At 37.4% G+C, this 15,000-nt stretch overlaps 1 long non-coding RNA gene across 1 annotated transcript in view; it reads left to right on the forward strand.

Annotated features, from left to right (window-relative positions):
* Positions 1-619: 619 nt before the first annotated feature.
* LOC106994462 (uncharacterized) overlaps positions 620-15,000 on the forward strand; it is a 137,036-nt gene continuing 122,655 nt past the window's right edge. Inside the window, exon 1 of the long non-coding RNA XR_013408247.1 lies at positions 620-957. This is a non-coding gene — a long non-coding RNA (uncharacterized LOC106994462). The remainder of the gene's footprint in view (positions 958-15,000) is intronic.

Genomic DNA, 15,000 nt, shown 5'->3' on the forward strand with positions numbered 1-15,000 from the left:
TTGCTCTGTTGCGCCCAGGCTGGAGTGCAGTGACGCCATCTCGTCTCACGGCAAGCTCCGCCTCCCGGGTTCACGCCATTCTCCTGCCTCAGCCTCGTAAGTAGTTGGGACTACAGGCGCCCGCCACCATGCCTGGCTAATTTTTTTTTTTTTTTTTTTTTTTAGTAGAGATGGGGTTTCATGGTGTTAGCCAGGATGGTCTCGATCTGCTGACATCGTGATCCGCCCACCTCAGCCTCCCAAAGTGCCGGGATTACAGGCTGAGCCACCACACCGGGCCCTAAGAATACTTCCTCTGGCAAATACACATGCAATATTTTGCATATATCATAAGGGTACAAAACAATAAATTTTCACAAGCTTAATGCGCTCACATACCTACTTCAAGGTACAAAATCAGAATGTTAGCAGCACCCCAGAAGATCATCTCTTGTTTCCATCTGCTCACTACTACGGCCACCCCCAACGATAATAATCGCCATCCTGACTTCTGATGACATAATTCAATTTTGCCGTTTTTTGGTTTATGTCGTATACATCAGTATATACATAAATGAAATGATACAATATAGACTCATATTTCTAGAATCCTTTACTCAAAAATATGTTCATTGCAGGGGCCTTTGAAAACAGTATGCTGAGAATAGATAGGGCTCAAGGTCAGTATCTCCAATTGAACTTTTAATGAACTCCCGTAGGCGCCAAGAAGGCGGGCAGATAAGGAAGAGCATGGAAACAAAGAACTGAGTAGAAGGTTATATCTGGGAAAAGAAAGTTTGTTTTGCATTGCATTCTTTCTGCTGACGTGGGGTTTATGGAGTATAAATAAAGTGAGGCGGAGGCTCTGAGCGCGGCCGCCATGTTCTCTGTGTGTCTTTGTCTTTTGTGTGTTCTTTCAGTCTCCACCACTCCCGGCACGGACCCCAACAAGTGGCACAGCGAGCAGGGTCAGCACGGGTGAGTAGGGGAGAACAAGAAGGGGAACCCCCTAGGGGCGGGTAAGGCCCGGATATTGTTAAGGGGAACCTTCTTAAGCTTTCATTATGGGAATTCCATCTCTCTGGCCTCAGAATATTTATGGCTGTTTCAAGGACTGTTGCTGTCTATGGGAGTAAAAGTGAAAGAAAAAGACTTTGAAGCGATTGTTTGCCCATGTTGAACAACATTGTTACTGGTTTCAGTATCAGACTAAAGTGCAGCTGAATCGGAAAAAATGGTTACAGGTAGTAAAAGCTCTGCTTAGAGCGCTCCAGTTAGGGGATATTATGCCTCTAAGATTGTGGACCTTGTGTAACTCTATCACTCAGACATTAGAGTTACTTGAGACTGATTCGGAGTGTGGTAAGGTAGCCACAGGAGGAAAGGTATCTGAGGATTTGGAAAAATAAAATAAAATAAAATAAAATAAATCTGAAATGGAGCCCATTTGTGCCAGGGTAGCAAAAGGGGGAGAAGAGAAAAAGCCAGCTCTTCCTTCTTCTAAGGGAAATTCTGACATGCAGTGTATTATGGAAATGCTTCAACAAATATTACAGATACATTCTTCTAATTCACCTTTGTGAGCTTTCCCTGTTTCTTTTCCTTCTGCCCTGTTAAAAGAGGATTTTCCAGTGCCTCCAACCCCCCGGCTTCGTTATCTTTACCTTTGTTTGGCAAAGTTTTCTCAGTGCCTTGCCTGCCATTGGGGGAGGGAGAAAAGAGAAAAAAAAAAAAATTTAAGGAGCTGGATCTGTTTCCAATTATTTGTGCTTCTTTTGCTCCTAATGCTCAGTTTTCAAATGGTGACAATAATGTCCAATTCAATGCCTTACAAATTAAATTTTTAAAAGAAATGAAAGCTGCCATTTCTAACTATGAACCCCTATCCTTGGTCTTCTTGATATTTTTCATCAAAAAATTTGATAATTCCTATAGACTGGAAGACTTTGGGGAAGGCTTTTCTTGATCGTTCTCAGTAGTTACAATTACACAGCTGGTAAATAAACAAGGTGCATGTACAGGCTAAAAAAAATGTTATGTGTGATCCCCCAGGAGCCACTGAGGAACAACTCACAGGCACGGGCCAATATGCTACTTTTAATACTCAGGCTGGTCTAGATAATGTTGCCCTTACTCAAATCAAGACTTTGTTTTTAAGGGCCTAAAATAAGGTAAAAATAACAATTAAAAATTGTGGGTGCTGACCTTACTTCAAAAATTTTGTTACAAACGTTGTCTTTTAAAAATGCTTATACTGACTGTCAAAAATTGTTAAAATCGTTAAAGGCCAATGGGGCCAATTTAGATAAATATATTAAAACTTGTGTTAGTGTTAGAGGGGCTATTTATAATACTCAATTATTTGCTGGAGCTTTGTCTAAAGCCTTAAAAGGAAATAACAAACAAGGTGTTTGCTTTTAGTGTGGTAAACCTAAACATTTCAAAAAAAAAAGTCATAAAAATTAAACACTTTTATCTCTCAAGGCAGAAAGCTGGCTTCAGAGGTATACAAATGTTGTGGTAAAGGTCGACATTGGACAAATAAATGTCATTTCAAAACTAATAAAAGTGAAAATTTACTGTCTCCTCTCCTGAAAAATGAGAGCCGGGGCCCACAGGCTTGGGGTCCCAACAATTTATGTCACCAGGTCTAAAAATGTAGTTAGTTTATCAGTCTTTACAAATAAAAAATATAAAAAAAAAAATACACAAACTAACTAGGTTTCTTGTAATAAATCACTAAACTAGTCAAAGGACCAAAAAATACAAGATCAGCGTAACTCTAAAGGATGTAAAATTATGGTTCTACACTTGTTACATTAAAGAGCTAAAATAAATAGACGTAATATTAACAATAATAACAGTAATAATAGCCATAGTATACTAAGTACTTACTATGTGTCCACTACTGTAAAAAAATCTTCACTTACATTTAGTTCTTCCAACATCCCTTTAAAACTGACAAATTTTATAATTATTACCATTTTGTAGACAAAAACAAAGTTAAGACAGTTTTATAAATGTATCCAAAGTCATATAGCTATTATATTTTAAAAATAAAAATATAACTTTCTGTCCCCAGAGCTTACATGCTTAACCCTTTCCTCTAGACTACTCTATAAAGTACAAAATTGGTAGTCACCCTCCTTAAAATAATCGGAGGAAAAAAAAATCAATAACTAAGTAAAAGTTGTATCTCAACACCAAATCCAATCCCAATTTCAAGTATCCATTTAGCCTTAGATTATTGACTAAATCTACATACAATACCCAGTAAACAATGGCCTACAACATCAAAAAATAAATTCAAGTCCTCCTTAAGGATCCCACACCTTACCCCAGTTTCTTAACCTTATGCGACAACTAAACAGAGCGCCGCTACTGACTTAACTATTACTCAGCCTTATACTTTGTCTCCTAATAGAGAAGTATATAAATTAGCTATTAAAGTGTGTGACCCTTTGCCAAAAGGACATGATGTTACTAATAAAATTCTTATTATGGTTCAAGTCTCACAATTTATATGCCTAGAGACAGGGAAACGTATTCTCAATAGGGAGGGTTTGGTAACACAAAAAAAACTGTTTTTTGAAAAACTTTAGTTTCTAATCAAAAGCCCTTATATTCATTACACATTAATAAAATAGTTTTTAAGGGGTTAATTGATACGGGGGTAAATATGTCTATTATTTGTTTAAATTAGTGGCCTATACAATAAAAAAAACAAGTTTCAGTTATACTCACTGACTTAAGTACTACTGTAATTTATCAAGACGTAGAACCTTTAACCGGTGTCGGTCCTAAAGGTCAACAAGGTCAAGTGATTTTTTTTATTTTTATATTGTTCCTATCAATATTAATTTTTGGGAACAAGATCTTTCACAACAATTTACTACTTTTTTAAACATTCCTCATATTTCCTCAACTGCCAAAAATATGATATTCAAAATGGACTACAATCCTTTAAACTCATAGCCACCACTCCTATTTAGGTAAAACAGTAACCATTATTTAAAAAAATACTTAAAACTCTAAAAGAGTAAGTCAAAAAACAAATGGCCAAAAGAAATATAAAGCCACATATTTCTACATGAAATTCCCATCTTTGTCTTGTCTTAAAACTATAAATGTTTACATTAAACCTTGGAAAAGTTTACAGCCTGGTCTTCCTAATCCTGCCCTTATCCCACAAAGTTAAAAATTAATGGTCATAAATCTCAAAAATTGTTTTTTCTCTATTCAGTTACAACCTCAAGATTGTAAAAAGTTTGCCTTTATTATTCCTAAATATAATAATAAACAACCCATTCAAAAATATCAACAAAAACTTCTTCCTCAGAGTATACTTAATAGCCCTACTATATGCCAAAAATTCGTACATAGGACTTTAAATCCTGTAAAAAATCAGTTTCCAACTGTGTTAATTTATCATTGTATGGATCTTCTCTGTCCCTGTTTTTAATAATTCTCAGCTACTTTCTCGATATCAATAAAAAGTTTTACCTCAAGGTATGTTAAACAGCCCTACCTTATCTCAAAAACTTGTCCTTTTACATCATTACAAACTCAGCTTTCTTTCTATTCACTTAATATTGCCCCCAAAAAAATTCAACTAAATTTTCCTATTCAATATTTAGGTTATACCTTAAAAACACAAAATATTCGACCCCAAAAAATTCAAAGTCAACGTAATCATTTCAAAATATTAAATGACTTTCAAACAATACGTTCTGTTTTAAAAATATAACATCTTTTTTCTATTCTAAAAAGAGACAGTCACTTGGACAACTCACGCCATTTAACTCCTTTGGCTTTACAGGAACTCCAACTTGTAAAAAAACAACTTTAAAAGGCCCCTTCCTAATGTTCCCCTTTCCTTTTGTTTATTTCATACTTTACATTCTCCTACAGAAATAATTCATCAGACCAATCGGCCACTAAAGTAGATCTTTTTGTCCAATAAAACATCTAAATACTTGACTACTTATATCGATCGTTTAACTAAACTAATCATCAAAAGACGACATCACTGTCGACAACTTTGGGGAGGAAATCCTTCCTTAATTATCTCTCAATTCACTCATAGTCAGATCACTTATCTTCTTACAACTTCTGATTCTTGACAAAAAACTTCATCAATCTTGAGTTACAGTTTATCCTTATCCCTCGGTACAATAGAAAAAACTGTTTGCTATTCTCATAGTCTTACTTAATTTCCCTACTACTGGTTGTAACATTGTTAGTGATTCTCGTTTATGTTACTTCTTATATTTCTCAGGCCACTTTACCTCTTTGTACTACTACTTCTCTTCAAAAATTCTTTTCTTTGTTATCCTTTACTTTAAGCCAACATCGAGCTCCTTTATTCATCACTCATCTTCGTTCTCATTCTCAACTTTCTAAACCATTAGTTCATGGTAATACTCAAATTAATTTGCTTTTAATCGGCCACCTACATACTACAAAACAAAAATATACTCTACATCACACTAATAGTTCTGACCTTCAACAATGGTTTCATTTAACTCATAAACAAGCTCGTTCTCTTATTCGAGCTTGTCCTTCCTGTGCTCCTTTGAGCATTCCATCCTTCCATCCTGGGGTTAATCCACGGGATGTCCCTTCTTTTGGACGATTAAAATGTTCATCATACCATTGATACCTTTTCTCATTTCTGTTATTACTCATCTCTTAGTTTGTTTCGCCATCATGGGCATTCCTCTTATACTTAAAACTAATAATGCCCCTACTTATGTCTCTCATAAATTACAAGTTTTCTTACAACAATACAATATTCAACATATCACCGGTATCCTGGACAACAGTCAAGGTCAAGCCATCATTAAGCACACAAATTTAACCTTAAAAACTCAACTGCTAAAACAAAAAAAAAAGGGGGAAATGAGCCCCCCAAAAAACCAGATTTTTTTGAAGGTTAACCTTTCTACCTTAATTTTTTTGATTTTGAAGGTTCTTTTTACCTTAATTATTTTTTAAATCAATGGAGACAATTGCAAGACTCTGCTGTCGTAACCCATCTTTCCTCACCTCCCTCGGTGATAGTCCCCGCTGACAATTTAAAGATTTGGTATCCTAATAAAGAAGGTAAGTATGTTCTAGGGCAAGTTCTAAAACAGGGACGGGGCTATGCTCTTGTCCTTACAGGGAGCGGACCTGAGTGGTTTCCTACAAGATAATTGAAACCCTGTTGAAAAAAAAACTGGATTCAGCATGCATTTCTTCTTTTGTTGGATGTGCCTCGGTGGGGGACTTATTTCCCTTAGTGAGGCTTTGTATAAATATTGCACTTATATTCCCTTTCCACCCTTGTATCAGGGAGTCGCCTGGGGAGAGGCGGAAATTAAGGTTTTCACCAATGACACTACTTGGATGCTGTCCCCCTATATAGACAAGGACAATATAAAATGGGAAACGGAAATTATAAACAACACATACCAATTTGGAGTGGAAGAACTTCCAATATGCATGGGAAATAGTTCTCATTGTCTCCGAAAATCGCATGAAGCCTGGGTTGTTCACTATAATCATAGTCATGTGGCTACTAATACTGTTATTATAATCATTCTGTATATAGTAATGAAACTATTCCTAGTTCTTTACCTTTTTGTCCTATTCCAGAGGTTTCTCCTAATATTGAGGTGCTAGAGTGGCAACAATGTCGGAAAAATAAACCCCGGATTTATTAGAATACAATGGGATGCAAATAACTGATTAAAGTGTACACGGTAATTTTCAAACAAAATTTAGTCACATACCTTTAAAATGACACCGGGTAAATAAAAGTATTGCTGCTAACAATAATAAAACCTTGGTATGGCAGGAAGGAGGCCTAAGTACAAAGTCATCTTTGGAAGTTGTTAGCTGCAGGCAATGCCATTAGCATTTTTGTGGGGAATATGCTCCTTAATCTTTCTAACCCGAATAACTCCTTTCATATTCAGTTATATCGAAATACCTCCTGATATATTATTGCTTGTGTCTGTAAGCCCTACCTATTATTAACAGGAAATTTGACATGGAATAATAATATGGGGATTGTTAATTGTACAAATACGTGTACATTTTTGTCTTGCCTCAATCATTCCTGGTGGCACAACTTTACTGAGGATATTTATATCCTCAGGGTTCGTAAAAAAATTTGGCTACCTGTTAACCTTACGCGACCATGGGGGGCATGACCTCTTGAGACTTATATTTAAACTTCTCTCCAGCAAACCCTCCATGCCCTTGGACTTATAATTGCCTCGGTGATGAGCCTTGTCGCCATCGTCTCCACTACGGCCATAACAGGGCTCGCTCTTCATCAAAACATACAAAATGCTGAATTTGTACAGCAATGACACAATCTCACCGGTTATGGCTTCAACAACAAAACATTGATTCTCAACTTACTAAAAGATTGGACAACATGAAACAAGCCTTGACATGGCTTGGAGATCAGCTCACTGTCCTCAGTACTCGGATAACATTACAATGTGATTGGAACTCCACTCAATTTTGTGTAACGCCTGTGCTTTTTAACATCTCTCAAAATTGGACCGTAATCCAAAAATTATTAATAGGCCATAAAAATATTAGTTTGAACATCCAAAAACTCACTCAAAACATTTCCAAAACATTTCGACAACAATTACATGTGTTGTCTGGAACTGTAACCCTTCAGGAGCTGGGTCAGCGCCTTGTTGCCTTTAACCCATGGACCCAGATAAAGACATGGATTTCTACAATCTCTGAAAGTATATTACTTTGGGCACTTAAATTGGGTCTACTTCTTTTGGTAATTCGATGCTCCCTCCGTCGCCTCCAAAAACAAAAAAAAACCACAAAAACAAATATGGACTACCTTTTTAGGATTGAGGCAAAACAAAAAAAAAAGGGGGGGGGGAAAGGAAGGGGCCTTTGAAAACAGTATGCTGAGAATAGATAGGGCTCAAGGACAGTATCTCCAATTGAACTTTTAATGAACTCCCGTAGGCACCAAGAAGGCGGGCAGATAAGGAAGAGCATAGAAACAAAGAACTGAGTAGAAGGTTACATCTGGGAAAAGAAAGTTTGTTTTGCATTGCGTTCTTTCTGCTGACGTGGGGTTTATGGAGTATAAATAAAGTGAGGCGGAGGCTCTGAGCGCGGCCGCCATGTTCTCTGTGTGTCTTTGTCTTTTGTGTGTTCTTTCATTCTCCACCACCCCCGACACAGACCCCAACAGTTCATTTTTTAGTGTTCCATTGTGTGGATATTTTCACTCTGCTGCTGATGGGCATTTAAATATACAGCTTGAAGGTGTTATAAGTACTGTTGTTGTGAAGATCCTAGGACATTTCTGTCTGTGAACCTGTAAGTGTAAAGCATCTAAGTTGGACTTCCCTGGATTCAATCTCCATTTTCCCTTTGTAATCTGAGGTCAGTTACTTAGCCTCTTGGTTTCCTTTCCTAATATGTAAAAACAAACAAACAAAAACAAAAAACAGGAATAACACCTTATCATAATGTTGTCAGTGAGTGAATGGGGAGGTGGGCCCAATCAACTCAGTGAATGTGCATTTTTCTAGGGGTATAACAGTCAGCAAAATGGACACAGTTACTGCCATTGTGGAGCTCTATTCTAGTTGCACAATTGGGTGGGAGAAGTTAGAAGGAAAAAAAGCAAAACATATGTAAGCAATGTATATTAGGTAAGTGCTATGGAGATCTATGAACCAGGAAATGGGGATCTGGAGTGATGGGTGATATTAATTTAGGTTGTCAGGGATGCTCTCACTCAGGAGTGGGGCATTTGAGCAAATACTAAAGGTAGGAAGACATCTTGTAGATAGATAACTGAAGGAAGAGTGTTCTTGGCAGAGAGCCTAAGACATGCATATGTTTAGTGTGTTTGAAGGGTAGAAAGAAGGCCAGGGTAGGATACAGAAGATCAGAAAGATAAGGATTGCAAAGTGGCGAAGGTGGAGATTGAGTAAGGTCTTGTGGGTCACTAGAAGAGTCTTCCTCTGAAGATGAGAAACTACTGGATAATTTGTTCAAAGAAAACTATGTTTTCACAACATCAGTAGAAGCTGTGATGAGGATATACTACATGAGGCATGACAAATGAAGAAAACATGAATAATAAGGGTAAAGAAGGTGTAAAGCGGGTATGAACATGTATATTTTACTGTGTGTGAATATGTTGTATGTGTACATGTGTGAGATAGCTGATCCTATGAACATGAACCATAATAATTAATATTGAGAAAGCTTTTCAGAGGAGGTAGGGCTTTGAGTGTGTATTTTGAATTACAGTTTCAACAGAGGGATGGATAGAGCAGGATAATTGATTTCCTGATAAACACGAAGACGTAATGTTATTTCCTTTCTTTCCCATTTGAACTAGAATACGCTATGGTCAAGTGATTTACTCATCCCATGCCTCCATGCTGTGAATCCTCCAGAAGTGGCTAAATTTTCACCACACCAGAAAAGATTTAGTTGATAATCATAATCTACCAGTGAAACCACAGGAAATATCACCATCTTCGTCATTATCTTTTTTCATCAATGAATAATTTTCAATTATGTAAAAGCACCAAGGAATGTGGTAGTTGGGGGAATTCTTTGGATTTTAAAAAAATATATTTTCACTCCATTATTTCAGCAAGGGCTAGCTATTCTTCTTGTAAGACCAGTCCACTCAGTTGACACATTGTTTTAAATTTCCCAATACTTGAGATTACACCTACTTATTTTGGCATTTCACTATTCCCTGTCTTTGCATGTCTGGCTCTGAATCCTAGGATTCTATTAGAGTGACTATAGTTAGCATGCATTCCTCACATCTTCCAATTAAATGCAATATTTCCTGGTTTTTCATAGTAGTAGGTTTTCAGGACTACTGTTGATAACGTTCTTGCTTCAATTTATGGCATATTTTACACTCTTAAAACTAGACTTTAAAAAAGTGCATTAACTTTTTGAGATGCTATTTCCCCACATATACCCTGAGGAGCATTTCTTATCTGAATATATAATGATCAGTCGACCCTAGACGTTTGCCGATTTCTTTCCTACATGTCATACTTGGCTCCAGCCCCAGACAAGGTCCAGAATAACTTCTGCCTGCTTTGGTTGCTAAGAACAAAATGTAAAGAGAGCTATTCTCTCACAACATGTGTGTACTGTGCCTCAGTAATTCCAGATTTGGTGTTCTGTCCTTATAAAGCAATTTACATTTCTTTTTAAATTAATGTTCTCTCCTTTGATTAGTCCATCATAGCTGGGGAAAAATTAAAAAGCTTTTCATCTCATCTATATCTTGGGCACATAGACGTATGCCAGTAGTCTGAGATCACTTATCATTTCCCCCATCTGTCATGTATTTTAATCTAAGACATCTTTGTGGAGGGGGTAAAACTGCATACATTTGCTTCTTCAGACATCATGCCCTTTCTCGTGCATTTGATTTAATCAATCAGTGTCCATGTGTGGACTGTATAGAACTTCCATGTAGTTTCACAGTCTGTCAGTCACTTGTCATAAGCAAACTGGTCATCAACCTCAAAAGGCCTGGACACCGAGTGGTCTCTTTGACAGTGTCTGGGTTTCCTTCATGGCCTTTACTCCACAGAAATCTTAAAACATCCACACTGATCCCACCAGGACTGTCCTATCACCTCAAGTGGATACTACTTCTCTAAAGCAGGCTAATCATGAGTGTAGTTCAATACAATGAGGAACAGTGAATTGATATACATACATACATACATACATATACACATACATAAAATAAGGTCTTTCTTTCCACAGTCAGAGGCAAAACCTGAATAACAAATAGGCCCCAGTCAATGTGTGGATGGCAATTAAACCACTTCTTAAAAAGCATAGTAATAATTTCGTACAATTAATACACAGTGAATTAAAAAATAGTTCGTAACAATTTCACTTTTTAGTTTTAGTGATATTACCAGGGTATGTAATTTGTTTTTTAAGTCAGTTGGCCAAGATTTGATGAGATTTATATTATTCTAGAATGGTTATGTTGCACCTAGAGTAGAATTCAGTTTGAAAAACCACATATTGAGAAAGACATGGAAAATCTAGAGTGAAACTTCAGAAGAAAGACTCTGAAAACTGCGCTACAAGAGTGATTAGGAGATGGAAGTGATTAGATCCAGAAAGAAAAATCCTGGAAGGTTCTCTGAAATCTGTAGTGCTGTTATTTGGAGAAGGGTGGATGTTGATTTTACCTTACGCCCCAAAAAGAATTCACTCGTTCATTTATACGAGATTTATGATCATCTAGGGCAGTAATCTGGGGACTTGGATTAAGTGAGAGGAACCTTAGTGAGAGAAGATTGGCTTGGAATAGATGATGTAAGGCCTTCTAAGTCAATGTAGGCACTTTTAGCCTGAATGACATGAGATGCCCACTGCAGGGTTTTGAGCAGAGGAGTAATGTTATCTGGGATACTTCCTTTGGCTCATTCTTGATGTTGGGTTAAGAAAGACTGTGCAGAGACAAACTTAGCAATGGGAAGAATAGGCAGGGAGCTTTGGCAGTAAATCAGAAGGTTGGTAGTAACTTGCACCATGTAGTCACAGTGACCATAACGATGTGGTATGTAACACCAAGAAGAGTAAGAATGGCTATGCATAGTTAAGGTCTTCAGGTCAGAAGTTTTAGAACAAGAAAACAAGTTTGGAAGAAAACTCAGAGATCTCTTCTTACACTATCACCAAACAACATTTTGGAAAAAATCAGAATGATATGCCGTGTTCTGTTGTAAATGTATGAGTAACAGTAAAATATGGGCACTTTTCTCAAGGAGATAATATATTTTTGGAAAGAAAAAGACACAAATAATTTTAATGTGATGTGATGCTGGAATGAAAAAAGGTGCCACATAGATCCAAATGAGCAAATACTACTATTTATTTACTGTAGAAACTTGGATATATTTTTTTCAGAGCATCGTTTTCTCATTTGTAAAATGGAGATAAGATTTTGTATTTTATATGCCTGCTGTGAGAACTAATGATTCAATGGTTATGCAGTATCTACCACTTTCTCTCTGCTGTGACATCTCAGAACTACCTTTGTTCCCCTCCCTTCCCTGCCCTTTTATCACCTCTCATATCCAGCCAGAGGAGGCCCATCAGCCTCCACCCCTCACCCACCCATTCCTACCTTCTGTATTTTGGGCTGTGCAACCCCCCTACAGAGAGGTTCTCTTTCTACCTCCTTGTTCCATATGAAACCTGGCTAACATCTGATAGTGCAACTGCTTTGGAACAATTTTATAATAGACATTGCTCCTTGTCTCAGTCCCCCAAACAGAGGTGTTTCAATAAGCCCCTTATTTACTCTGAAGTGAGGCTGAGAAATGACAAAATCATCGTTATTTCTTAAGAACGTACTTTGGGTGTTCTCCCATCCTTAATGTTCTTTGCTGCTGGCCAGTAGCACCCAGAAGACACTTCAGCACATGATGCTTTGTCCCTAGGCAGAGTGGCCCCAGATGTCCTCAACTATAGTTCCCTTGCTTTCGTACCAGGGGATTTTGTACTCAGCAGGTGGTCACTATGAATTTATTGAATAAACAGGTCTTAATGTTCTTTACCTACAGTCTTTGAGTTCATCCTTGACTATCTCAGAATTGGTGTTAGGATCTCTTCTAGACACTTTCGCTGCATTATTTGATTTCACTGGCTTTAAGGGGCATCTTTTCCAGTCTATTTCTACTTCACATGTCTTAAAGTGAAAGTGCTGCAACTTAAACATCTTGAATTTAAAATTCCCCAAAGGCATGTAACATTTGTTCTCAAGTTTAAAGAAAAATGAAGCGAAATCAAACTAAAATAAGTGTTTCTCATCACCTCATGCATCTCGATTACAAGACCTACTCATTATATATTAGATTCCAATGTATGGTGGTTTCACTCTGGGGTTCCACCAAAAGGAATCTGTAGGGGACAACTGTACAGAACACAGAACTGACAGTGCCCTGTTTTTAAATCTATTTTCTTAGGAATGAGTTACTCCTGGCTATAAGAAAGATGATCTCCATGGACTGTCAGAACTCACGAAACAGCAAAAGGAGCCAAGCGCAGTAGCTCACACCTGTAATCTCAGCACTTTGGGAGGTTGGGGCGGGCAGATCACTTGAGGTCAGGAGTTTGAACCTGGCCAACATGGCGAAACCTTGTCTCTACCAAAAACTACAAAAATTAGCCAGGCGTGGTGGTGGGCACCTGCAGTCCCAGCTGTTTGGGAGGCTGACGCAGGAGAATCACTTGAACCTAGGAGGCAGAGGTTGCAGTGAGCTGACATGGCACCACTGCGCTCCATCCTGGGTAACAGAGTGAGACCCTGTCTCTGAAAATTCAAACAAACAAAAAAACCAAAAGGATACCATAAACAAGAATGATTTTCAATGCCAAGACGAAACTTTTCTGATGCCATCACCCTTTGCAGTGAAGCCTTCCTTAACCGTTCTCTCAAAACTCCAGCATTTCATTGCCCTCTCTCTGAACTTCAGTGTTCTTGGTACCACTTTATTAATAGTTGTGATCCGTTCACTCTCACGGTAGGATCTGGGTACAACTGGAGACAATGTCTACTACTAAACTTCCAGATTCTCATCTGCTGCAACCACATTCTGCATCGTTTCTAAATCCTGAGTTTCCCCTTAGCCTTTCAGCCCATTTCCACTTTCCTATACCCTAACAGCAGTCTCTTTTTGAGTAAGTTAGCTAGAGTTTTATATATATATATATATATATATATATATATATATATATATATAGTTTTTTTTTTTTTCCTCTGTTTGATTGCAACTGAAGAACCCTCCCTGATACAGAGCAATAAGTACGGCTTTTTAATTACGACCTCCACAGGCCTTGGGCCTAGGGGGCATTGTGTAAATGTATATTTAATGAGTGAATGAATAAAAGTGATTTTAGTATAGCAGGAAAGATGAGACAACATAAATGAGCATTCAGACTGAGCTGAAAATGGACCTGCTTTGTCCCTGTTTCCTTTGAAAACACTTTCTCCCTGTCAGTTTTTTCCTGCCCTGGTTTCTGGTTTTCAGTTGTAATGTGCTTTAAAGATAATACTGCCATGTTTCTTTGAACTGAAACTATCCAGCAATTTATGACCAAATTTAAGTTTGGCATAACAGGCTTAATGTTCAGCTTTCCATCTGTATTCTGTGCTTGGCAAAAACCCAAGGAAACTTGGGATTTTATGCTCCTGAATTTTATAAACCAGTAAACACAAAGGTATTGGAATTGTATATCTTAGCATGAAACATTTTATCTCGTGCATAAGAAATATCAAATTGGACTGTAGTGTAGGCAGCTCAGGGATTTGTGCTACTTCCTCCCTTTAGAAATATTCTTTAAGAACCGATGTCTGTAGGAAGTGATGAGAAAACAAAAACAACGGTTTACTTTGTTCAGTGTTCCCAGCTTGTCTAGCTATTTTCACACGGATTCTATCATGTTGTCTTTCCATTGGCCCTAAAATAGTTGGAATTTATGTTATTATTCCATTTTATAGAGAAGTATGACAGAGCCCTGAAGAACTATAGTGATCCCAGAGGTCCATAGCTGGTTAATGCAAGCCATGACCAGAATTTAGATTTTCTTTGTTTTAACCACCAAATGTAAAGTTAATTTATTTTGTGATTAATTCATACACTTTACCAACAGAGTTTTATTTTGTAGTTTATTTTTTCACTTACCATGTGCCAGATATGGTATAGGCTCTGGGGACAGCGCTGTGAACACATTAGATAGAATCCCTGCTCTTAATATTAATGTGGAAGCAGGTGGGCATGGGACTGAATAATTTCTAACACCTGAGAACTTCGTTTAATCTATTGAAAACCTCAACCAAGTCTATCCTGAATATGGATAACATTGGCCTTAATGGTATAACTGATCTGACCATGATAATGAAAAAGTTGCTGGAGGTCAATCCCTCATGTTATGCATTAAAAAAATCATAATTAAATATCTTCA

Source organism: Macaca mulatta, chromosome 18 (genome assembly GCF_049350105.2).
Source record: "Macaca mulatta isolate MMU2019108-1 chromosome 18, T2T-MMU8v2.0, whole genome shotgun sequence".
Taxonomy (NCBI): domain Eukaryota; kingdom Metazoa; phylum Chordata; class Mammalia; order Primates; family Cercopithecidae; genus Macaca; species Macaca mulatta.